Genomic DNA, 24883 nt, shown 5'->3' on the forward strand with positions numbered 1-24883 from the left:
GTATCCCCTTCTGTAGTAATATGAAAACCATAAAACTGCAGTGGAACATTAACCCTTTCGGAACGTCTAAGAGGTAAGGACTCGTCAATCGGTTCAACCGGAGTTTCCTCCTCAAGTTGAGCACCAGTGTTAGAAGTTCCTTCATCGGTCGACTCTTGAAGCTCTTCATGATCGATTTGCCTCCCACTGTCTCCTTGGCTTATGAGTTCTCACTCTCGGAAAACCCCTCTCCTCATAACGAAGACAACATTGTCACTCGGTCTGTAGAAGAGATATCCAAAGGATTTATGCGGGTAGCCGATGAAAATACATCGCTCACTACGAGGTTCGAGCTTGTCATGAGTCTCTCGTCTTACGAAAGCCTCGCAACCCCAAACCTTGACATGTGCCAACGAGGGAGCCTTCCATGTCCACATTTCGTGAGGTGTTTTGGCAACCTTCTTTGTAGGGACTAAGTTAAGGATATGGGCGGCAGTTTCTAAGGCATACCCCCAGAATGAGATAGGTAGTGAAGCATGACTCATCATGGAACGAACCATGTCTAGCAAGGTTCGATTACACCTCTCAGCTACACCATTCAATTGCGGTGTCCTAGGTGGTGTCAATTGCGAAACTATTCCGCATTCCTTGAGGTAGTCGTGAAATTCAAGACTTAGGTACTCTCCACCTCGATCAGATCGAAGCATCTTGATTTTCCTGCCCAACTGATTCTCCACTTCTTGTTTAAACTCTTTGAACTTTTCAAAGGTTTCTGACTTGTGCTTGATTAAGTAGATATACCCATATCTGCTATAATCGTTTGTGAAAGTCACATAGAAGCGGTTCGCACCCCTTGTGGTGGATCTAAAGAGTCCACATACATTTGTATGTATGAGATCCAATAAACCCTCACCCCTCGCACAAGTGCCAGTGAAGGGTGACTTGGTCATCTTTCCAAGTAAACAAGACTCGCACACGTCATCGTCCCTAAGGTCGAATGACTCCAACACTCCATCCTTTTGGAGTTGGGCTATGCGTTTCTTGTTGACATGTCCAAGACGACAATGCCACAAGCATGCTTTATCCATACTATTGGAAGAATTGGCACACAACACATCATTTCCTAAGTTATCTACAACCATCACAGTTTCATATATTCCATTACAAGGCAATGCTTCAAAATATAAAACATTATTAAGATAAGCATAAATAGAACCCTTTTCATTATCAAATGAATATCTAAAACCTTGTCTATATAAACCATGAAATGAAATGATGTTTCTTGCCATATCTGGTGAATAGCAACAATTGTTTAAATCTAAATCTAATCCATTACTAAGCACTAAGGAATAAACTCCAATCTTGGTGATAGGCGACGATCTTCTGTTTCCCATGATCAGATTCATCCTCCCATGCTCCACATCCTTATTTCTTCTTAGTCCCTGCAAATCAGAACATATGTGAAAACCACATCCTGTATCAAGAACCCAAGAAGTAGCATGTGATAAACCATTAGATTTAATTGTGTAAATACCTATGAAAGATGGCTTGATCTTCCCATCCTTGATGGCCTGCAGATATTCTGGGCAGCTTCTCTTCCAATGCCCTATCTTGTGGCAGTAGTGGCACTCTGCCTCCTTAGGATTAGAGTTGGGTTTAGTAGAACCAACTTTGGTTCCACTAGAAGAGGTACCATCTTGGGACTTTCCCTTGTGGTGGCTCTTAGAGGGAGCCTTCCTCTTCTTACCCTTCCCTTGTCCTATTGCCAAGACAGGAGCAGCAGCGGGAGTTGGAGTTGATGCAACAAATTTATCCTTGAGGTTGCTCTCAGCAGTCCTCAACAAGCCCTGAAGCTTTCTCAAGGAGATCTCCTCCTTATTCATGTGGTAGGTCATGCGGAACCGGATATAGCAGGGAGGCAAGGAGTGAAGGATAATATCAATTGCCAGCTCTTCATCAAAGTTCACATTCAACTTTAACAGGCGATCGACATATCTCTGCATCTTTTGCAGATGAGCGGTAAGGGACTCTCCATTACCCATTTTGGTAGTGATCATGGAGGTGATGCTCTCGTACCATTCTTGCCTAGCGCTCTGGTGGTACCGGTCCAGCAGATCTTGGTGCATCTCGTAGGGGTACATGTCCTCATAGGACTTCTGGAGTTCTGCAGTCATAGTCGCTAACATGATGCAATGGACTTTCGTGGCATCACGCTCGTGGGCCTCAAAGGCCGCGATCTCTTCAGCAGAGGTAGTGTTGATGTCAATCTCCTTCAGCTTCTCATTGAGGACATCCTCTTTGACCTCGTAGCGAGTGACCATGCGAATGTTGCGGATCCAATCATTGAAATTGGACCCATCAAAGATCACTCTCCCACACAAGTTCATGAGTGAGAATGAGCCAGAGGAGTTTGAACCAGAAGTGTTGTTGTTGACATTCGACATCTGAAAAGGAAAAAGAACAAAGTTTGATTAGAAATGAATTCCCCAATTAAACACCCAAATGAGAAATTAGGGCTACGAACCAACAACATTATTCACAAATTAGAAAATGGATGTCGTAATCTAACAAGCAAATAATTTGAAGGTAAGTGAATGTCGGTTCACTAATTCTCCACCATGAAAAACGAAAAAGAGATTAAGTTTTAAATGTATTGAAAAACTCCTAGATCCTTTGAGATTCATTGAACCTTTCAATGGCATGTTTAAATCTCGATATGCCCCTCTAGTTTGTGACTGGGATGCCGAGGATCACAAAGCGGGTGTGAATAACCATGCAAATATACATGGTGCCCTCATTGTTACAGTCACCTATTCGATGTGCCGGTTAACCACACACGCTCCATCGAACTATGACAAACAATGAGTCGCCCTTTGCCACCTTTGCTTAGAACCCAATTAATGTGCCGGTTAACCACACACGCTCCATTAACGTCTTAGCAAGGGTACAAAGTGTAATTTCATGGAATTGCATCAAATTCACTTTTGCCTAAAGTAACTAAGATTGGGAATTTTGTAAAAAACATTTAGTTACTTTTATAATTCATTATACTTATTAATGAGAAGGTGGTTGCCCTATCCTACCCGTTCGGCTAACGACCATCCACCAATCAAGGAAGCGGTGGGTGAGAGTGGACACCCATTAAACGGCCATTTTATAGGCCATAACCTTATACCCCCCTTATAGATCGACTTCGTGAATGAGACCTACTAGCGGTAAGACTAGCATTTTAAGTTATACATATATACATATTAATCTTATAATATTATAATGTATAAGGTTTAATTTTAAACTTGTAAAATTCTAGGGTTTGAAATTTAAATAGTTCAAATTAAACATTTTAATCACAAATTTAAATTTCAAAACTTGAGGACAAGTTTTGAACTTTTCAAAAACACAAAGGATCAGATAGCAAATAATTTTAAATTAAACAATTAATTTAATGATTATCTAAATTTGACCTAATTAAGATTATTTACATGATAATTTACCAAATCAAATTCAAATAATCAAATATTATCAAATAGGAAATTTATTATTCAAATGATTTGAAATTATATCTTGTTTTGTTAAGGATATTGTCAAAAAGGTAATAAAATTCGGATTTAATTTGTTTAAAACGATTTAGGTAATGATCCTTAACCAAAACAACAAATAATCCCGAAAATCCCTTTGACAGACGCTCCGACTCGCCGAGTCCCTTTATGGACTCGTCGAGTCCACAATGGGACTCGCCGAGTCAGACAAGCAGATTGCAAAAAATGAATTTTTCAAGCAAGAACAGATCATATAGCATCAAATACAATTAAAACCAGACTAAGCTCTGATACCACTGATGGGTTTGAGCCATAAGAACATTCGTATGTGCACATGCAAACCCTAATGCTTGGATCTAGGTTTCACTAATTGTACATGCAATCATCCAAGACTTATAAACCCTAGATCTAATGGTAATAATTCGAAATTACAAGAAACAAATCAGATCTAGAATATTACCTCTTGTTTGCTTGCTTGAATCTTCTTGTCTTTGATGCTTAGAGTCACAAGTGTCACTCCTCTAATGGCTTACAAACACCAACTAGCAAGAGGGTAGTATATGAGAGAGGGAGGAGGCACACAAAATCAGCTCTAGGGTTCTTAGAGAAGCAGTGGCCGATTTCTGTAGCCTAGGGGTTCTATTTATACTATGAGCAGCTAGGGTTTCAGTCAAAACCCTAATGGACAGCTTAAACCCTAAGCAGCCCATGGAACCTTCTGGAATCCAGGTCATGGAAGAAAATACGATGGGCTCCCATCATAATTTCGTTCACCCCTTTAATCCATTAGGTTTCCCAACCCAAAATACAACTATCATACAATTGACAGTTTAAGTCCCCTTTATTCAATTAATCTCTTTTAGTCACCAAATTAATTCTTAATTAATTTATGACTAATATTAATTAAATAATATGATTATTCCTTTAATATATTATTCTCATAATATATTAATAAGCCATAATATCTTCTATCTCTTCATAAATCACCCTGTCAAGTTGCTATGGTGAAGGCAACCCAAAAGGATCATGCACAACCGGGTCAAGTACTTATCAAATATAGTTACAGGCTTAGACACTAATCCAACACCATTCCCTTCTCAGATGGTCCGTTCATTTGTCACATGTTCCATTGAGCTCCAAGTGCTCAATTGAGTTCCAACTGCTCCAAATGATGGACAAGAGTTCATACCCGAACATAATTATCTAATATGAAAGTAAAATGCTATAATCAACATTAACATAAAATTGTAATGCTATAATTGGAAAAAAAAATGAAAGTAAAACGCTATAATCAACATTAAAATGAAAGTTGGATGATATGAATTTCATTAACATGAAAGTAAAATGCTATAAGTCACAATAAATAAAAATACTATAATTGACATACAAATGCTTTAATTATCATTAATATGAAAGTAAATGTTATAATCGACATTAACATGAAAGTTAAACGTTAGAATTAAAAAAAATGAAAGTTAAATGTTAAGTTAAATGTGATATTGAATAAAAAACGAAACTAAAATGATATAATCGACATTAAAATGAAAGTTGAATGCTATAATTAAAAAAATAAGAAAATAAAATGACATAATCGATAATAACATGAAATTTTATTGATATAACTGAGAAAAAAAAACTAAAAAACTATAATAACATTAAAATGAAAGTTTAACGTTATACTCAAATTAAATTTAAATCAATGTGAAATTTTAAAATTGAAATGAAAATTTTGTTTAATGTCATTAAAACGAGAAATTGGTCGATGATATTCAACGAGAAATTGGTCGATGATATTCAACATTCGTTGTTATCTTGTAGTGGTAAGCATATCAGCATATGATTCCGCAACTAAAACGGTTCTTAACAGGTAATTTTGAAATTATAACCAATAAGAGTGGTTTCGGTTCTAGGCCATAAATCTAATACACTTATTAACATATTATGAAATTATGTCTTTGAGTTATGATAATTTCCTCGTTTTACTATTTAATCTTTCCATAGTTTCTTTATTTTATTAATTAATGTTTTCGTAGTTTCAAAAAAGAAGTGAAATTTATATGTAAATGTCATTTAATTTAAATCTTGTCATAGTTTCTTTATTTTTATCACCTTTTAGGAAATCACTTGAATAAGTTTTGGTCATTTTTGAATTTACTAAATCTCTTTTACAAACAACAAAAAACAAGAAAAAAGATATAGGACGTGTTTGGCAAAAGTAGTTTTTAGCTGCAAGCGGGTAGCGGTTAGATGGTAGCGGGTAGCTGGTACCGGGAACTTGTAGCTTTTATTTGTATTATAATAGTTATACATATATAATAGTATAATGGTTGAATTTTAACTATTAGTATTATAATAGTTATATATATATATATATATATATATATATATATATATATATATATATATATATATATATAACTATTAACTATTACTATTATAATAGTATAAGGGTTGAATTTTAACTTTTAAAATTCTAAGGGTTTAACTTGGAATTAAAGTATTCATGAAGGGAAACTTTACAAATTCCAAAGCTTGAGGGCAAGTTTTGAACAATTCAAAAAAATTTTCAATTCCATAACTTATGAATTTAAAGTAGTTTTAATGAAAAACTCTTCAAGTTCCATAACTTGAGGACAAGTTATGGAAGACTTTAAAGCATTTAAAAATGAGACTCTTCATTTTTATAACTTATAGAAATCTTATGAGTTTTAAAAATCATAAATGTGACTTTTCATATAACTTGAGGACAAGTTACCAAAACACATATTATGAACAACATTTAGATCAATTTAGATCGAAAACAGATTATCACATAATTTTTCTATTAACCTAAACAACTCATAAGAACATGATAATTCAAATCAAACAATTTTCATTTAATTAGCCTAACCATTAAACTAATACAAAATAGGAATCTATTTACAATTATCTATTGAATTGGATTAGAATGAACATTACCACATCAAAAACAGGTTTATAGGTTCAAAAACAGCTTAGGGTAATGATTCTAGTCCAATTCCAGCCTTAAAACTCGAAGATATGCTGTCAGGGGCTCCAACTCGCCGAGTGCAAGAACAAACTCGACGAGTTGGATGAGTTTGTACATGGACTCGTCGAGTCCCCTGTCCAGACAGCAAAAAACTTTGATTTTCAGCCATTTCAGCAAGTATAACATGAAAACAAGCCTTGGCTCTAATACCACTGATGGGTTTTAGTATACTACAACATCCTATGGTGCACATACAACCCTAAATACATTGGATCTATGTTTTCACTAATTATACATGCAAATGGTTTCCAAGGCACTAACCTATAACTAGCATGCAATTATATATACCAAATAAGACACTAGTTAGAGTAACATACCTTTTGTGTTGTAGCTTGATTCCATGGAGCTTAAGAGCCTAGTGCCCCAAGTGTGACACCTCAAATGGTTCACACAACACCACCAACAACTTGGAATAACTTGAGAGAAAAGTCCTTTATGCTCAAAATCGGCTAGCCCTCTCATATGAATCCTTAGGCACAATTTTCTTGAGCTATGGGGTCTTTATATATTGTGGCTATCAGGGTTACACCATGTAACTCATGTCTTTTGATGAAACAATGAATCGAGTATGAAATGAATCAGAATTTAATGATCAAAGTAGGATTGCGATATTTGAACACCGATGTAAATATGATCTTGTTTCAGCTCTATTACGCTCTCAAGTTTTACAGAGTACAAATGTCAATTCTGTAAAGACTCATCTTTATGACTCTAGTAAACACTCCTATTTATAGGAGAGGAAAGCATACAAAAAATATACTAAGGACTATGCGTTAAGCTTCGAATACAATGCCCTAGTAAAATAGATTACATAAGATACGAAGACTCAGTACATTCGAAGACATGAAATCCTTCGACTAATTACAACTCTATTTACCTTTACAATCTCCCCCTTTGTAATCAAAGTCGAAGGCTTCAACTTGTAAGCAGTTGAATTGAATACATCATCACTCTTCGTATCTCTGTGTACCATGAAATGACCTTCTTAATCTCCTTCTTGTCTCCTTCATTATTCTTCCTGCATTGGTTCATACGAACAATTAAGTTCGTATACTGAGAAGTTGCATATCTCTCCACTTCGCACGTTTGGAACAAGAATCGCTTTGCTCTACCAGCTTTGTCTTTTCCTGCGAAGACAATCCCCAATGGTTTTAAGCAGATTTCACCATCTTCATATTTCTTCAGATTTGCTTGTTTCTTCGTAGGAGCCATTGGTGCAGTAATTTCAATACCTTTCGCAGTAGCCAATTCCACATCAGTTTGAGCAAGACACTCAAAATAATTTTCAATAAAGATCTTGATGTGTTTGACTCCAAATTGAAAAACATCTGGCTCTATTTCTTGTAGAAAGGAGAATGGCTTGTCTTTCAGGATTAATGCAACTTGTATAAGATCATACAAGTTCATTATCGGAAAATCAGCAATGGTAAACTCATAAACTTTTCCATTTGATCTGATCACTGTGTATTTGAGATTCTGAATAACATTTTCGAAAACCATGTCTCTTTTGATGCTTATAACTTTCTTGATTTTTAACAGTGACCAGACTTCTTCAGGTGCTTTCGCCAACACTGAATGAAAACGAATTTTTATATTCTTCCCTTCTTCTTTGTCTTTACATATAATTTCTGCTTTAAACTGAGGCATGATGAACATCATTTCATTTACAGGAAAGTCAAGCTGACTTGTATCAGTGTTTGTAACCACATAACTCTGTTTTGGCACCTTTTCGAATGAATACATATGATCAAACATGAATTTTGCCTCAATTGTTTCATAGTTGTATTGCTTCGAAGGATCTCCTTTTTCCATACCCACTGGGTCTTGTGCACGAAGAGCCATAACACTTTGAATACGCCTCATCTTTTCCAACTCCGCATCCACTTCAGCCTTCTTTTCTTCTTTAGTCTTTTCTATGATCTTGGCTTTACCTTTATCTTTAGACTCAGACTCTCCCACCACAATCTTTGGATTCGAAGCACTTCCAGCAGCTTCTCCAATCACAATACCTTTAATAACTGATCTGGTCATCAGAATCGTTGTGACCACAGTTGAAGTAACTGAACCAGCAGATACAATAACCGGCTTTGTAGTTGGGATCTTCGAATGAAACACTTTTCCCACCACCTTCGAATCTTCTTTACTCGCCTTTACTTCTTCACCAGTCTTCTTAGATTCATCTATCTTTTCTCCCCCTTGCACCCCTGTGAAAGCAGGTGGGGCATCCGATACTGTTGGAAGAAGACTTGAAATACGAGTAAGAGGAGATAATTGTTTGTGAAGAATAGCTTCGAACTGGATGAATTTTTGAGATAAAAATTATGGAGTGATAGCCGAAGTGAATACTGGTTTCACAGACAACTCCTTCAACTCTTTTAACAAAACAAGAAACTCACCAAAATTCTTGTTCTCCAATTCAGAAAGATGAGTAAGTTGAGGATTCATGCTTTCGTACATTTTGACATATTTGGTGACAGCGTCACAAATAGTGTCAACCTTCTGATGGATTGAATTATAACCTTGTTAAACACTTTGAACTTCTCTCTGCATGTCTTCACGAAGTTCACGAATTTGCATGTTGACATCTTCGCGTACCTTCTTAACTTCTTGAACAAAAAGAACATGCCGTTCTTTTGTTGTGCTTTTCAGATCCTTGACCTCACCCATAAAATCAGATCGTTGAGATTTAACACGAAGTTCGTTATTCTGATCAGTGTAGTCAACTTTCTCCAAAATAACAGACTCGGAATCTTTCACCATTCCAGAGACTTTGCTGATTATCCGTGATTCCATCATCTTTAACATAGTATCAACTTCCAGACTTGATACTGATGAACCCCCCCCCCCCAAATCAGCTTGAGATTGAATGATAGCATTCAACTTCGTATTCAAAATTTTGTACTGCTTCATTGTCATCAACATATGATCTGGAAAATTTTCTTCTTCTTCATTAAACTTTAGATCTTCAAAAGTTCCTCCAAAACCTTCATTATCTGTTTCATCCTCCAGCATCATTGTATCATCGACAGGTGAAGTAGGTTTTGGCGGATCAGTAGATTGTGAAGAAAAGATGGAAGTGAAAGGTTGATCAAGAATATGTTCGAATGTTGGGGAATGTGTGGTTGATGTGAGAGGAATAGTGGATAATGGTAACGAAACAATATGTTCAAAAGTAGAGGTAGTATGACCTGAAGCTGCATTTTTCGAACTGTCTTCACCCATATCAACATTTGCATCCGTATCAGGTACGTGTTCAGGGATGTCTGAAGTTCGAACCGCCTCAGAAACTGACTTGGTAATCAAATCTTCGGGTGGTACAATGTGTGTTTGCTCAGGAGTCGAAATCTGATCATGAATAGTTGGATCAGGAGTTTCAGAAATTTGTTCATTATCATCTTCAGTCGACTCAGTAGAAATCACCAGCTTTCGGGTCTTCTTCTTCCTTTTCTTTGACAACCTTTTGGCCATATCCTCAGCCATTCGTTTCTTGGACACTGGAGAAACCGGTGCTGTCACCTCTCTAATTAACACACCTTGATGTGTAATTTGGGGTTTTCGAATCATTTGTGGTGTAGGAGACTTGCGTTTATGGGTAGACTTCATTTTGATCCTTCGAAACATTCCAGTCTTCGAAGGAATATTGACATTCTCTTGAGTTTCTGCAATGATAGGCTCAATCACTTGGGTCTCAGCAACAGATACTTCAACAACCACAGGCTTCTTCTTCGGAGATTTCGAAGATTTTGATTCAGTTTCAGTATTCTTCGACTTCTTGGATTTTGTTTCATCGATATCCAGGAGTTTGCCAGTTTCAATTGTAGAATCGATGGTCTGCAAATATGCCACCAAGACAGAGTTCGAAGGATCAACTCTTTTAAGCATAGCATCTGGAATTCTAGCAACTGATGGAAAAATATCAGCATTATCGGTGACATCCTTCGGATAGTGGTATGGTTGGAAAACTGCTCTTTCTTCATCATTTGGCACCAAAATTCCTTCCTTATTGTAAAAATGTTGCAAAATCAGACTCCAGTATCTTGCACACGAAATACCGTGAGTGGCATTCGTGTGTTCTACTCCTTTTTGAAATTCCTTCCATAGTTGAGTAGAATAATCTACTTAAAGATCATAATATATACTAGCTACCATGGCATACACTTCCATCCTTCCTTTATCCAGACCAGCAGAACGCCCAGTTAAACACCTTAGAAAGATTCCAAACAAGAAATTCCAGAGTCGTGGAAGACCAGACTTTTTAAAATCACTTATCTTGGACAATGGTGGCTGATAACCCATCTCATTGAACATGTGAACAATTTGGGGAAAAGTAACAGCAACATATGGAGGCGTATTCAGGATATCAAGAATTTGACAGAAAATTTTCTTGTATAACCTGACCTTTTTTTCGTTCACAAGATGAAAAGTGATCGTATCAGAGGCTTTGTTGTAGGTTGCAGTTGATCCTGCTTGTGAAAGCCAAGATAATGGAACCGAGAAAGAATTAAACATCGCCTTTGACAGGACAGAATTCTTTAAAGCAATGATTAGCATCTTCAGTTCTTCCGGGTACTAAGAAACTTCACCCTCCAGATACTAGTTTGTTGCTTGAATCTTCATTAATGGTAATGAAGAGGCATCTTCAGTGGTATGAGAATCGACATGAGCAGAAGTCGCCATTGTTAGGGTTTGAGGATGATGATGAACAGAGAATTTAGAAAGTTGTTTGTTTTGATCGCGTAAATTGAAAAGTAACCCTTGAATCCCCTTTTATATGTAACCCTGATTTTTGAATTTGAAGTGGGATGCATTTAATGAGATCCGACATGGCACCTTGAAAATCGGACCATTACTGTGTAAAAGTAGCCATGCGTCAAAAAGGAACTGTCACATCTCCTAGAGAACCGGACAGAATACCATACGTCATATACAGACAGCCTGTATTGTTATCCCCAAGATGATTTGTAACAGTTATGACTCTTCGTATGGAAGCAAGGCTCTTTCACTTTTGGGTTGAAAAGCGAAGTCATACGCCAGAAGTTCAAAATCATCAGTCTGAGTTGGTATTACTCAGAACCTCAAGGATTTCGTGAGTGCAGTGTTCCAAAGAAAGTTAGACAAGAAACAATGAAATAAAAATTTTGGGATTTTGTGATGTCAAAAATTTAATTTGACACGAATGCAGTTAAACTCCGGGCAAAGGTTGCTTCGTTAATCATCAAGAGAAATGATCAACAGCTTGTGTATGTTCCCGTGAATTACAATCGAAAACTTGTAGAGAAGTTTCGAAGGGCATCTTTTGTAAGGCTACATAGGTGGCTTAATAAATTTCGTTACATATCAGCCTTAACATAAGGTGAGTAATTGTAACAGAAATTACTTGTTTGACCAGTGTAGTCAGTGACAAGTGTGTTTTGAAAAATGTTTAAAGTAACTTTGGAATTCGAAGTAAACTCACACGGAAATCATATTCATGAAAAAAAAATTGTGTTGGATCTTGTTGGGTAACAAACATCGTGGGTTTCGAATGTTTGATCAAGATCACTCATATGAAATAAATATGATTTGGAGTTTTGAAACTAGGTACTGAAACAAATGTTTCGTAAAATCTGGAACATAGTTCCCCGTCAATTCCTTATTTTGCAAGAAATTTGGGTTTCACTTTCATTACGGTCTCATGATGTAAGATCATTAACACAGATTGTTGATATGTCTAAGTCTCGATTGGTTTGATCAGAGACCTCTCGGACATATGTCTTTGTGTGTGATTGTGAAAGAAATTTTAGATGAAAAAGATTGGTGAAGACACGAAGTGTACCTCTGTTATATTTGGACAAAACAATAAACTCTTTACTCATATGAGAAGAGTCAGGTAGCTCAGGAGACTAATGTGAATACAAGCCTGATTGGGAAGAAATTTTCGTATGAAGAATTTCATTAAGGCTTTCGTACACACACATTGAGTCATTTGAGGCTTTTGGACAACATGCAACAGCATGCTTCTAGGGACAACTTAACTAGTTCAAAATGCGAAAAATATTGATCAATTCATACGAAAAAATTTACCTGACCCTAATACTGCATGCAAAGTCCCCTCTGTATCGTCATGATAATCTGCAACAAAATACTAAAAAGAAGTAAGAATCAAAATATTTTTGTTGTTTTGATTTTTCGAAAATAAAGACAGAACAAGCTAAAATCTTTTTGGATTTTTGAATTTTCGAGAATGAAATGACAGAACAAAAACAAATGAAAATCTTTTTCGATTTTTGAATTTTCGAAAATTTAAATGACAAAACAAAATAAAATCTTTTTGGATTTTTGAAGTTTCGAAAATTTAAATGACAAAACAAAAGAAAATCTTTTTGGAGTGTTGATTTTTCAAAAATAAGAAAATACTGTACTTGTTGCAAAAACACGAAATTTTATCATCCCCTGAAAAGTGATTAATATACGAATTCGAAGAGGTCGAAGCGTTGACTATGAACAGTAACCACTGAATCAACCCTTAAAATAAGTGACAAACATGCGAATTCGAAGAGGTCGAAGCGTTGACTATGAACAGTAACCGCTGAATGCTGAATGACTTTGCGTTATCTTTTATTCAGCGCCTCTGATTCATGCTTTGTCACCCATCATTCTTCTTTTTCGCATGGAACTGAATTTCCATCGATCATTCCAAGTCCTTCTATAATTCGCACAAGAGATTTTTCATCTAATGCCTTCGTGAAAATATCAGCTAACTGATCAGTTGTTTTCACAAAATGTACTTCAATATTTCCATCCTCCACGTGATCCTTGATGAAGTGGTAACGAAGAGCTATATGTTTAGTCTTCGAATGCTGCACATGATTATGACAAATTCTTATTGCACTTTGACAATCACAATATAATGGAATCTTTTTCATATTAATTGCATAATCACGTAATTGACTTTGAATCCATATTATTTGTGAAGTGCAAGCAGCAGCAGCCACATATTCTGCTTCAGCTGTTGAGATTGATACACATGTTTGCTTTTTCGATTGCCAGCTCACTAATTTGCCATCAAGTAATTGACATCCACCACTTGTACTTTTTCGATCAAGATTACAACCACCCAAGTCTGCATCCGAATATGCTTGTACAAAGAACCCAGTTTTCGAAGGATACCATAATCCTAACGCAATTGTTCCTTTAAGATAACGAAAGATATTTTTCACAGCAATGAGATGTGGTTCTCGTGGATTAGACTGATACCTAGCACAATTACACACAGAAAACATGATGTCAGGTCTACTTGCTGTAAGATAAAGTAATGAACCAATCATGCTCCTATATAAAGTTATGTCAACTGCAGGTTTATCTAATGATGATGTTAACTTTATGCCCGTTGCCATTGGAACTCGTAACTTTGTGCTATTCGTCAATCCAAATTTTTCGAGCAGATTCTTCGTATATTTTTCTTGATTGATGAAAATCCCTTTTCTGTTTTGACGAATATTCAATCCAAGAAAATTATTGATTTTGCCCATCATGCTCATTTCGAACTTACTTTTCATCAAATCTTCGAATTCTTTAGACAAAGCAGGGTCAGTTGATCCAAAAATAATATCATCAACATAAATTTGAATAAGCATTAGATGATTCCCAACTTTCTTTTGAAATAATGTGGGGTCAACAGATCCTAGTTTAAATTTAGATTGTTTCAAAAACGAAGTAAGAGTGGCATACCATGCTCTTGGTGCTTGTTTTAAACCATAAACTGCCTTATCTAAAATATAAACATGATGTGGATATTCTTCGTTAATAAAACCTGGGGGTTGTTCCACATAAACAGTCTCTTCAAGCTCTCCATTTAAAAATGCACACTTCACATCCATTTGATAAACATCAAAATCTTTATGAGCTGCATAAGCCAGAAATATTCGAACAGCCTCGAGTCTTGCGACAGGGGCAAAAGTTTCTTCATAGTCGATTCCTTCTTGTTGTGAATATCCTTTAACAACAAGTCTGGATTTGTTTCGAACAATGTTTCCATCTTTGTCAGTTTTATTTTTGAAAATCCATTTTAACCCGACAATCGAAACATTTTCAGGTTTAGGAATTAATCTCCAAACCTTGTTTCGTTCGAATTCAGACAATTCGGATTGCATTGCAACAACCCAATCTGAGTGTTCCATTGCAACCTTAATTGTTTTTGGTTCAATTTTAGATATGAAAACATTGAACATGCAAAATTCTTGATGAGTATTCAATACCTCATTCTTTGCACGTATTTGAGCTCTTGTTAAAACTCCCTCTTGTGGATTCCCAATTACTTGATCCTTCGGATGATCTCTTGTCCATTTTTCCATTGGTGGATATGTTGGATCAAATTCCAAAGGTGCATCTTCGTATATATCCTCATTCTCAGAACCTGCAATCGAACAAACATCATCAAAATCATTATTATTTTCAATATTTTCTATATGCTCCCCCTCAACATTAATGTCCCCCTCAACATCAGCATTCAATTTTTCTTTCTCCCCCTCGAAAGAATGCACTTCTTCATTTAAAGTATTCGAATCCAAGTGCTCCCCCTCCACTGGATTATTTTGCATACTTTCGCCTTCTTGAGGAATTGATGTTGAGTCATCAGTAAACTTCGCAAATTCTGGTATGTGATTATCAGGAGCATGAATTTCAGCATCGACTGCATGATCTGAAATTCCAAAAATCAAATCATAATCAATATCATCCATTTGTAAAGATTCAATTTCAACTTGCGTTTCTTGTAAAATTGGATGAATTGTAAATTTATGCTTATTTTGTTTAACATAGTAATCATCGAATGTGAGATTGAAAGTTTCTTCCACTTTTCGTGTTCGCTTATTTAACACACGATATGCGACAGAATTGTACGAATATCCAAGAAAAATCCCTTCATCAGCTTTTGCTTGAAATTTCGAAAGATGATCCTTGAGATTCATAATAAAGCACCTACATCCGAAAACATGAAAGAATTTCACATTAGGTTTACGATTATTCAGAATTTCGTATGGTGTAATATTAAAACGCCTGTGTATGAAAGATTTGTTCTGAGTAAAACATGCAGTGGATATTGCCTCAGCCCAAAGATATTGAGGTAAATTCGCATATGCCAACATGGTTCTTGCTGCTTCGCACAGTGAGCGATTCCTTTGTTCTACAACACCATTTTGTTGTGGTGTGTATGGAGATGAAAAATTATGCGAAATCCCTTTGTCCACCAAAAATAAATCAAGAATATTGTTCTTAAATTAAGTTCCATGATCACTCTTGATTTTTCGTACAATCTTCTTTAATGTTGTTTCCATCTTTTTGATAAAATCAATCATGATTTGTGCAACTTCGGATTTAAGCCTGAGAAAATAAACCCACGTAAATCTGGAAAAATCATCAACAATAACTAAAATGTACCGTTTCTTGTTGAGAGTTGAAACAGTCGAAGGACCACACAAATCAATATGTAAAAGCTCCAGAGGTGCAACAATTTTCGAATCTATTGTAATTGGATGACCTTGTTTATGTTGCTTGCCAACTTCACAAGCTGCACATAAAGAATCATTATCAAATTTAAGTACAGGTAAACCTCTTACCAGATCTTGTACGACCAGTTTGTTGATGTTTCGAAAGTTGAGATGTGAAAGTCTTCGATGCCATAGCCAGCTTAGATCAGATGTGGCTTTCGAAAGAAGGCATACTGCAGGTTTGCCTACAATAGGATTGATCTCCAGAGTGAACATGTCACCTTTCCTTTTGGATTTCAGTAACACTTCGTTTGTGTTGACATTCGAAATAATACTTCCTTCTTCGTTAAAGAGAACTTGATTGCCAGTGCCCACAACAAGTTGAGAAACACTTATCAAGTTATGTTGGAGACCTTTAACATATGCAACACGATTCACTGTGAATTGTCCATTTGTGATCTTTCCATATCCTTTGACTTGACATTTTTGATTGTTCCCAAATTTTACTACTCCAGCATTTTTGAGACTTCGAAAATCTCGTAAATTTTCTTTCTTCCCAGTCATGTGACGAGAGCAACCACTATCAATGTACCACTTATTATCATATTACTCGTCACATAGTACCTACAATCAGTGGAAAAATTTAGGTACCCAAGACTTTTTGGGTCCTTGGAAATTAGATTGCAACATGGAATTAAATGAAGAATTTTTGACCCAGTCACAAACTTTAGTTTTGAGACTATCAATAATGTTCACATCATTATTTGTAGGAACCGAAACATAAGATTCTGTTGGTTTCAGATGTACACTGACTTTACCCTTCGCATTTTGAGTTTGAGACGGAACTGTCTTCGCTTTTGTGACTGGTCTCCAAGCTTTGATGGAGATGTTCGAATCTTTTGAGGATGAACTTCCATTTGAAGAAGTATTGACATACTTTTCATAAGCTTCGTTGATTTGTTTTTCTGAGTATTTGTTGGATTGATAAACTTTTCCTCGTCCTTCGAGCCAGTGATCTATATTTTTCCTTGAAGTTATGCCTTTTTCATGCGAAGCCTTTAGTGTTTGTTTCTTCGTATGATTAGGAAAATTTGGTTTTTGAGGAACAAAATTAACTTTGGGATTTGTTAGAGAAGAATGATCATATGATGTATCAACAGTTGATTTAAAATGTTGATGTTGAAAGACTTGTTGATTTGAATTAAATTTATTTGAAAATGCTCTTGATTTGTTAGTGTCAAAAACTTTCGAAAACTTTGGTTGCTTATTCACTTCAGACCTTGTATGAGTTGATTGAGATGAATGTTGGGTTTTTGTTGAAGAAGAGGAATTTTTAGCTTTGAAAACATTTTTGGTTGATTGTGATTCAGACATCTTTTGAGACTCAACATTTTGCCAAAAAATTTTCTTTCTTGCTTGTCGTTTTGAAATGTTGTTTTCCTTTGAAAATTTGTCAATTTGATCTTTAAATTCCTTAGAGTTTAGTTTGACAACTTTTTCATTTTCCTTTTCAACATGTTTTGTATTCTCTTTTTCAATTTTTGATTTTTCAACCCATTGGCTTTGTGGTTTTTGCCGTTGAAACACATACGAATTCTTTGTTAAGTTGTTTTCAATTGTGTTTTGATTTGCGAAAAAGCCTTCATCAGTTGTTTTTGAATTATCCTCCTCAACTAACTTCTTTAATTCGGGTTTGATATTTTCAACATTTCCAGTAGTTGCGAAGACTTGGTTTGGAAAAACAACATCATCAGTACACTTGAAGATCGGGTAAACCACTGTATTCGCTTCTAGGTAATGAGCACCTTGTTCAGTCAGCACTTTTTCGAACTTTTGTGTATCTCCATACACTTGTTCAACAACTATACGAGGAATTTCTTTTTCCTTTGTAACTACCTTTTTCTTCGTTTGTTTCTCTTCTTTCTCATCATCACTATCATCTGTTTGGCTGTCTCTGACTTCCACAAAGTCTTCATCACAAACTTTCGAAGTTGAGGGTTGATCAGTGTCAATCTCAACCAACAAATCCTTACCTTTTTCTTTTCCTTTAAATGATGATGCAACATTTATAATAGGCAACTGAGAACAATCAACATCCTCAATATCACTGATTTCACTAATATTGTCAGAATTATCCTCAATATCAGCAAAATTAGATTGAGAATCAGATGTTGAATTCTCAGTCTTTTTCAAGATGTAAATTTGTTCAGACTTAGTCAAAGTATCATTTACAATTTTAACCAATTCAATTGAATCAAGACATTCATCTACTTTGACTATTCCATATCTATACTTATCATTCGGAACTTTGTTAAAATCAGCTATTTCTTTTTCACAATCATACGAAATGTTATCTACCGTAGCTCTTTCATAAGCTAAAAATGGCAGCAATTTTCTATGTTGTTCTTTACTGATTTCGCACGAATGATGTAGTTCAGTTAATTTCCCATAAAATCTTTTAGCCGAATTACAGTAAATGTTCCTCTGAGCTAACAACAGTTTAGATTCACTAGACAAGTTATCCCTATCAAGCATGATATTAGTTATTTGAAGTTCTAAACAATCTATCTTAGTAATTTTCGAATCTAGTTTCTTCTGTGTCTCTAGCAACTGCATAGACAACTTCTTAGCCTCGTTGCTAGCAGATACCACAATTGAATCAAAATAAGTAAGAGTTTCATCGAAAGATACTAATTCAGAATTATAAGAATGTATTGGAATATTGAAAGATTCAAGAATATTACGTACCTTTGTGGTCATCGGAGATTTGTCAGCGGATTTTGATACGAAGCATCTCCCATGAACTTCGTATGCCTCCTCAGCTGATTCTTCTTCCATCTTTGCAAACATTGCTCCATGGGTTGGATTTCGCATCTCCTCATCATCTGATCCTGATGACCAAATTTGATAAGTTCCATCTTCTTCTTGTTCACCACGAGCAACTAATGAAAGATTCTTTGCCTTCGCACGCACCTCCTCCAACTTTTCCACATAGTACGCTTCATCCTTCGTCTTATTCTTTTTCTCATCTTTCTTCCTCAGCATGCAATCATTAGATAAATGATTAGCCTCGTTGCAATAATGACAATCAATCCCAGCATCTCCCTTTAACTTCTTCTCTGTTTTTCCCTCAACAAACTTCGTATCTTTCTTCTCTTCCTTTTTCTTCTCATCCCCAGCACTTTTACTCATAAAATTCCCTTTTGTCTCAGATGACTTTGCCTTCGGATTGAATGGATTTTTGAAGAACTTTTTCACACGATTGTTTGAATAGAAAGCAATCGCCTCATCATCTGAATTCATGATGAACTCTTCGTCTTCATCTGAAACATCTTTCTCAGCTTCCCTTTCAGAGATCTTCGAAACCAAAGCTAGTGGACCTCCCAAACTTGCCTTCGATTCTTCAGCAATTCTCAAGGATTTATTCCGTACATCAATGGCATCTTTCAATCTAAATTCCATGACTTCATTTTCTCATCTTCTAGGATCATCCACCAAAATTCCTATGCTAATCCCTGAGTATTACGATCAATGGGCTGATCGTATGCAGGATTATCTCAACAGATTGGATGAAGAACTGTGGAATTGCATTTCTGGCAATCTCAATCCACCAATGAATGTTCAACCAATTGGATCATCTTCTGGAAGTTTCGAAGTTGAGAATCAGTCTGATCGTCTGAAAAAGCTAGAGAAGAGATGCATAAGAGAGCTAAGAGGTGCTTTGCCTCCAGTTGTTTACAACTATGTGAGGAGTTGTACAACTGCAAAGGAGATCTGGAACATTCTCAAGGAGAAATTTCAGGGGAGTGAGAAAACAAAAGTTAACTCAGTGAAGCAATTCTTAGTGGAACTGAAGGACTTCAGACAGAAAGATGGTGAAACGATTGAAGTTTACTATAATCGTCTAAATGAATTAATCTATCGATGCAATTGATATGGTATCACCAGATCAGCCATGGAGTTCAATTTAATTTTTGTTATGGGTCTTCGTAAGGAGTGGCGTAGTGTGAGCATGATGGTTAAGAATCAACAGAGCTTTGATACGTCAACTTTGAATGACTTGTACAATCAGCTGAAGTCTCATGAAAGCGAAGTGAACGAAATTGCTGAAGAAACTTTGAGAATTTGACAACAAACTATATGATTCAAATCAGAATCACTAGTAGAACACTCGATTCAATGATTCAAGTGCAGAATCGAATCACAGACTTAGATCCAATGAATTTTTCACTTTCAAAAAGTGCGGAATTTCTTAAACCAAAAAGTTGATTTAAAAACTTTTGAAAATATAAAAATCAGATCAGAGATATGATTCCAGCTCTGATACCAATTGATGAAACAATGAATCGAGTATGAAATGAATCAGAGTTTAATGATCAAAGTAGGATTGCGAGATTTGAACACCGATGTAAATATGATCTTGTTTCAGCTCTATTACGCTCTCAAGTTTTACAGAGTACAAATGTCAATTCTGTAAAGAATCATCTTTATGACTCTAGTAAACACTCCTATTTATAGGAGAGGAAAGCGTACAAAAAATATACTAAGGACTATGCGTTAAGCTTCGAATACAATGCCCTAGTAAAATAGATTACATAAGATACGAAGACTCAGTACATTCGAAGACATGAAATCCTTCGACTAATTACAACTCTATTTACCCTTACATCTTTCCATATTCTTCATGCTCCATGGGTTAAAACCTCCATGGAGTATCCATGGGTTATTCCAGGGGTTTAGCCCAACATGAAGAACTATCGATCATAAGCCCACATATATAAGAATGAATTATTTACACAATCAATCCCTATATATTTAATTAGTGTCTTTTGATCACAAAATTAATTCCAAATTAACTCTTGATCAATACTAATTAAATAATATGATTTCATATTAATATATTAGAACTTATAATATATTAATAAATCATAAATATCCTTTTCTCACAAAAGTCTATCCTTTTCTCACAAAAGTCTATCCAAATCGTTCTGATGCCATGCAACCCAAATGGACCATGCCAAGTCGGGTCAAGTACATACCAATTATAGTTATGGACTTAGACACTAATACAACAGATATTTGGTGCATTAGTGACATAGGTGACTTAGAGGATTCGGGAGGATTGCTGAGGAAAGTGTGGATAAGTGTGGAAGGTAGTATTGGGCCCGTACTACTGAAAGCACAGGATCCATACTCGAATCAGTGAAAGTCCTAGAGAATCTTAGAAGCTTATAGGTAGGAGAATTCTTGGTCCTTCCTCATGTGGTGAGCCAGTTAGTGGAGGGACTGCATGGGATTTGAGTTCACATTGGGTTAAAGAGATGGAGAGTGTTTTTCGCACTAGTCCTTACCCCTTAGGAGCTAAGGTTCAGTTCGCTGTGGATACCTTGGAGACTATGTCTTAGGAGTAGTTTGTAGCCCGGTATAGGGAAGAGGTTGCTTCAGCTACCGCAGTTCATCCGTGGACGATTGAGTTAGGAGTGTGTCAAGGTGCGAGACCCTGAATAATATGACTTCTAGAGTCGAGAGCGGGAGATTGATTTGGAGTACTTCGATAAGAGAGGTTCAGGTCATGTGCATTTAGTGGAGGGCCTTGGGAAGAGACCCAAGGCCTCTGAGCAGCGTTGAGAGGCCAGCAGGGTCGGAGTCAGCACGACACGTACGGGAAATTGTACGATGGAGTTATCGCTCCAGGAGTATGGGTTGCTACCAGTGTAGCAGGATTGATCGTTTCTGCAAGTGACATTGCGAGTAGATGCTGGACTTAGGGAGTCCGATCTGATGGATCGGCAGTAAGATTTTGGACATTTGTGATAAGGCTAGAGTGTTGTAAGTCTGCGGGGCAGCCCGTAGCACTTACCGGACCCTAGGCAGCGATAAGATGGTGGTAAATTTGTATTTGCCTACAGATTTATTTGGTAAAAGGGCGCCTTGGGAAGTGATTGGACCATCCAATTGGTTAAGAATACACGAGTATTCTTCGGGATTTCCAGAGCTGAGTGATTGTTGTGTTTGGCTAACTATGAGGCGCTTGTGTTGTTCGGCGCAGAACTTGGGCGGGTCATGCATATCGATGGAAATGGATCGGAGATCCATAAGGGGTAAGAGGTGAAAAAAGAGTTGTCGAGCCCAAGTAGGGGAGAAACAAGTGGCTGCTTAGGCCTAGGTTGTGTTGGTAGGGGTTCAGGAAACTCCCAATCGTCGGTCGGCATCGCCTTGATTATGCACAATGAGCAGTGGGAATCCATAGGTGTGACCCGAACTCCTGATAGGATATAGGACTCGGCTCGAAAAGTTCGACGATGTGATAATGGGGTGTGGAAAGGCCATGGGTGGTAAGCATGGTTTGGGTGGAATTAGTGTTAGGCTGCGATAGGATCGTAGCATTCATCGGTCCAAATTAGACTAATTATGTGATGGTCACAAGCATGAAAGGGAGATCAGCTCATGCTTCATGCACACCGACCAAGGTTGGAAAGGAGTTACTCTCTGTTCTAGGATGAGGATCATTGGGGTTCGCGGGCGAGCTGGATGAATACATGAATTCATGATGGAACTGGTAGAGTCTGTTGAGTAAAGGGTTTGGATCTTGAGTTGCAATATCATGTGGATAATCAGTATGTGACACAGAGGAGTCTAGGTTGGTTAGCCTCAATATTGATCTCTTGGGGAATATGGTGTTAGACCAGGTGCGATACTAGTAGTCTCGGGGAATGGCTTAAGGGTATTTACTTATCGGTCAAGTAAGGGATGTCGGGAAGTCACGGTGTATTATGCAAGTGCAGGATCTCGTATCAGTGAGATGAGATTTGGGGCATCTATATGCCAAGGGCGTCAGATGTAGGATTCTAAGGTAATGAATGGGTTTGGTCCGATGGTAGCTTAAGCAGTTGTGATGTGTCTCGGGTTGGTTCTATCTGTAATAGAGCCACGACATGTTGGAATCAGGAAAAGATGGGTAGTTGGTGATCATATTTGATACGAGGATGCTATGTATGGGTATTTTGGCTCAACAATCGGGTAGGTGTTCGGTGTTCCAGACAGTTGGCAGATAAGTTGGGACCAGGGAGGTCCCGGTTGCTCTTAAGGAAAGCAGCTATATGGCAACAAGATGAGTTGCAGTGGTTTCAGTGATTTTGGGTTTGTGTGTGGAGTTGCTTGTCATTCGGGGAATATGCTAAGTTGTTTACAGTTGGACTAAATAATATTAGAAGTTGAGTAGCCACTTGGGAGATAACTGCAGAGAATTCGGCAACGATTCAGTGTGGACAGTCTGTCAGGGAGACAAACCATCTCGAGACTTCGGAAGTCGGACTGAGTAGATGTGATCATGTTGCAAGGAATTCGTTCATCCTCGGGTTTTAGAACCCTGAGAGAGTTGGTTATGGTTGCCTTGGAAAGGCTAGAGTATGCTTGTAGTTGTGACCATGTTGCTCAAGTTATTTGGCGTGTCAGGAGTGGCAAGTAATGATTTTGAGGACGAAATCTAATCCAAGTGGGGGAGAGTTGTAACATCCCGTTTGAAATAGAGTAATTAAATAATAAAACCCGGAGCCCCAAGATGTAAATTTATAATTGATATTATTTTATAATGGCCCTAAAATCAATAATATCTTAGCGAGGTGTTGGTCTTCGGGTGTTAAAAGCCATAATAGAGAGTTTGGGGGTTAAAATGTAATTTCCGGATTAGTTTGTAAAGAATTTTGAAGTTTGAGGGCTGTTTGGTAAATTATGGATTTAATTTGAAAAGGATTTCAGAAGTTAGGGTGTGATTGGTAAATATCGGACCTGAATTGTTATGAATTTTGGATGCTGGGGGTTGTTTTGTAAATTGTAGCCTTAATTTGAAAAAGATTTCATGGGGAGGGGCCATATATGTAAAATGCGTATAAGTTTGAATGGAGTGGGACTTAAACCCGGTGCCTCCATTCCCTCCCGTTACAACACCTTAACCCTAAACCTAATTCGTCAGCCCTTCAGCCGCCATGCGTGACTCCAGCCGCCACCATTCGTCTCACTCGTTCTTCCGATCAACTCTGGGACGCCCGTCGACTGCTGTTAGCCATCGATGCTTTGTTGCTGATACGAGCTGTTAACCGGCGCTTCGTCACTCTCATGGCCGACGACGGTGAGGACCAAGAGCGAAGGTCCCGTCTTCTGCTGCTACTATTGTCGTCCGCAGTGGCGTTCCTTCTCAGACCCTCGGTGCTACACCACAGACACATCCACCGCCGCCCACACAATTCTTCTCTAATGCTCCAGTCAACAGTCACTCTGAGGGAGGCTGTTGTGTGCGTTTCAGCCATGTATCGCAAGAATGTGTGTGTGTATCCGGTGTGCTGTTTGTAGTGGGTGGGCTCGTTTGGCCAAAAAAACCCCGAGAAGACCACCATGGCTACCGACCATGGTGGCTGTCGCCTCTATTTCTGTTCTGCCACCACCAACCGCCGTGTGGTGGTGGCCGTGTGTTTGTGTGTGTGTTATATTGGGTATGTGTTTATTTGAGATATTAAGTTGTATAATCAGATTTTTGGTCGGAAAAACCTGTCACCACCACTGTGAGGTGGTGGCTGCCACCTCACGCCACTATGCAACCGTCACCAACCGCCATTGTGGGTGGCTGTGTGCTTTTGTGTATGATTGGACTGCTTCTTGAGATGTTTTGATGTGTTTTGATTTAGAATCATAATCACCACCACCACGAGGTGGTGGCCGTCGCCGTGTGCCACCATTGACCACCACTACCCGAGGTGGTAGTGGGTGGTGCCCGACTTAGCTAACCCTATTTGATCTAGTGAAACCCTAATTTGACCCAAAACTTCACAAATGGACTAATTGGAATGCTATTGGGT

Source organism: Lactuca virosa, chromosome 4, assembly GCF_052849685.1.
Source record: "Lactuca virosa cultivar CGN04683 chromosome 4, Lactuca_virosa_CGN04683_v6, whole genome shotgun sequence".
In the NCBI taxonomy this organism is placed as follows: Eukaryota; Viridiplantae; Streptophyta; class Magnoliopsida; order Asterales; family Asteraceae; genus Lactuca; species Lactuca virosa.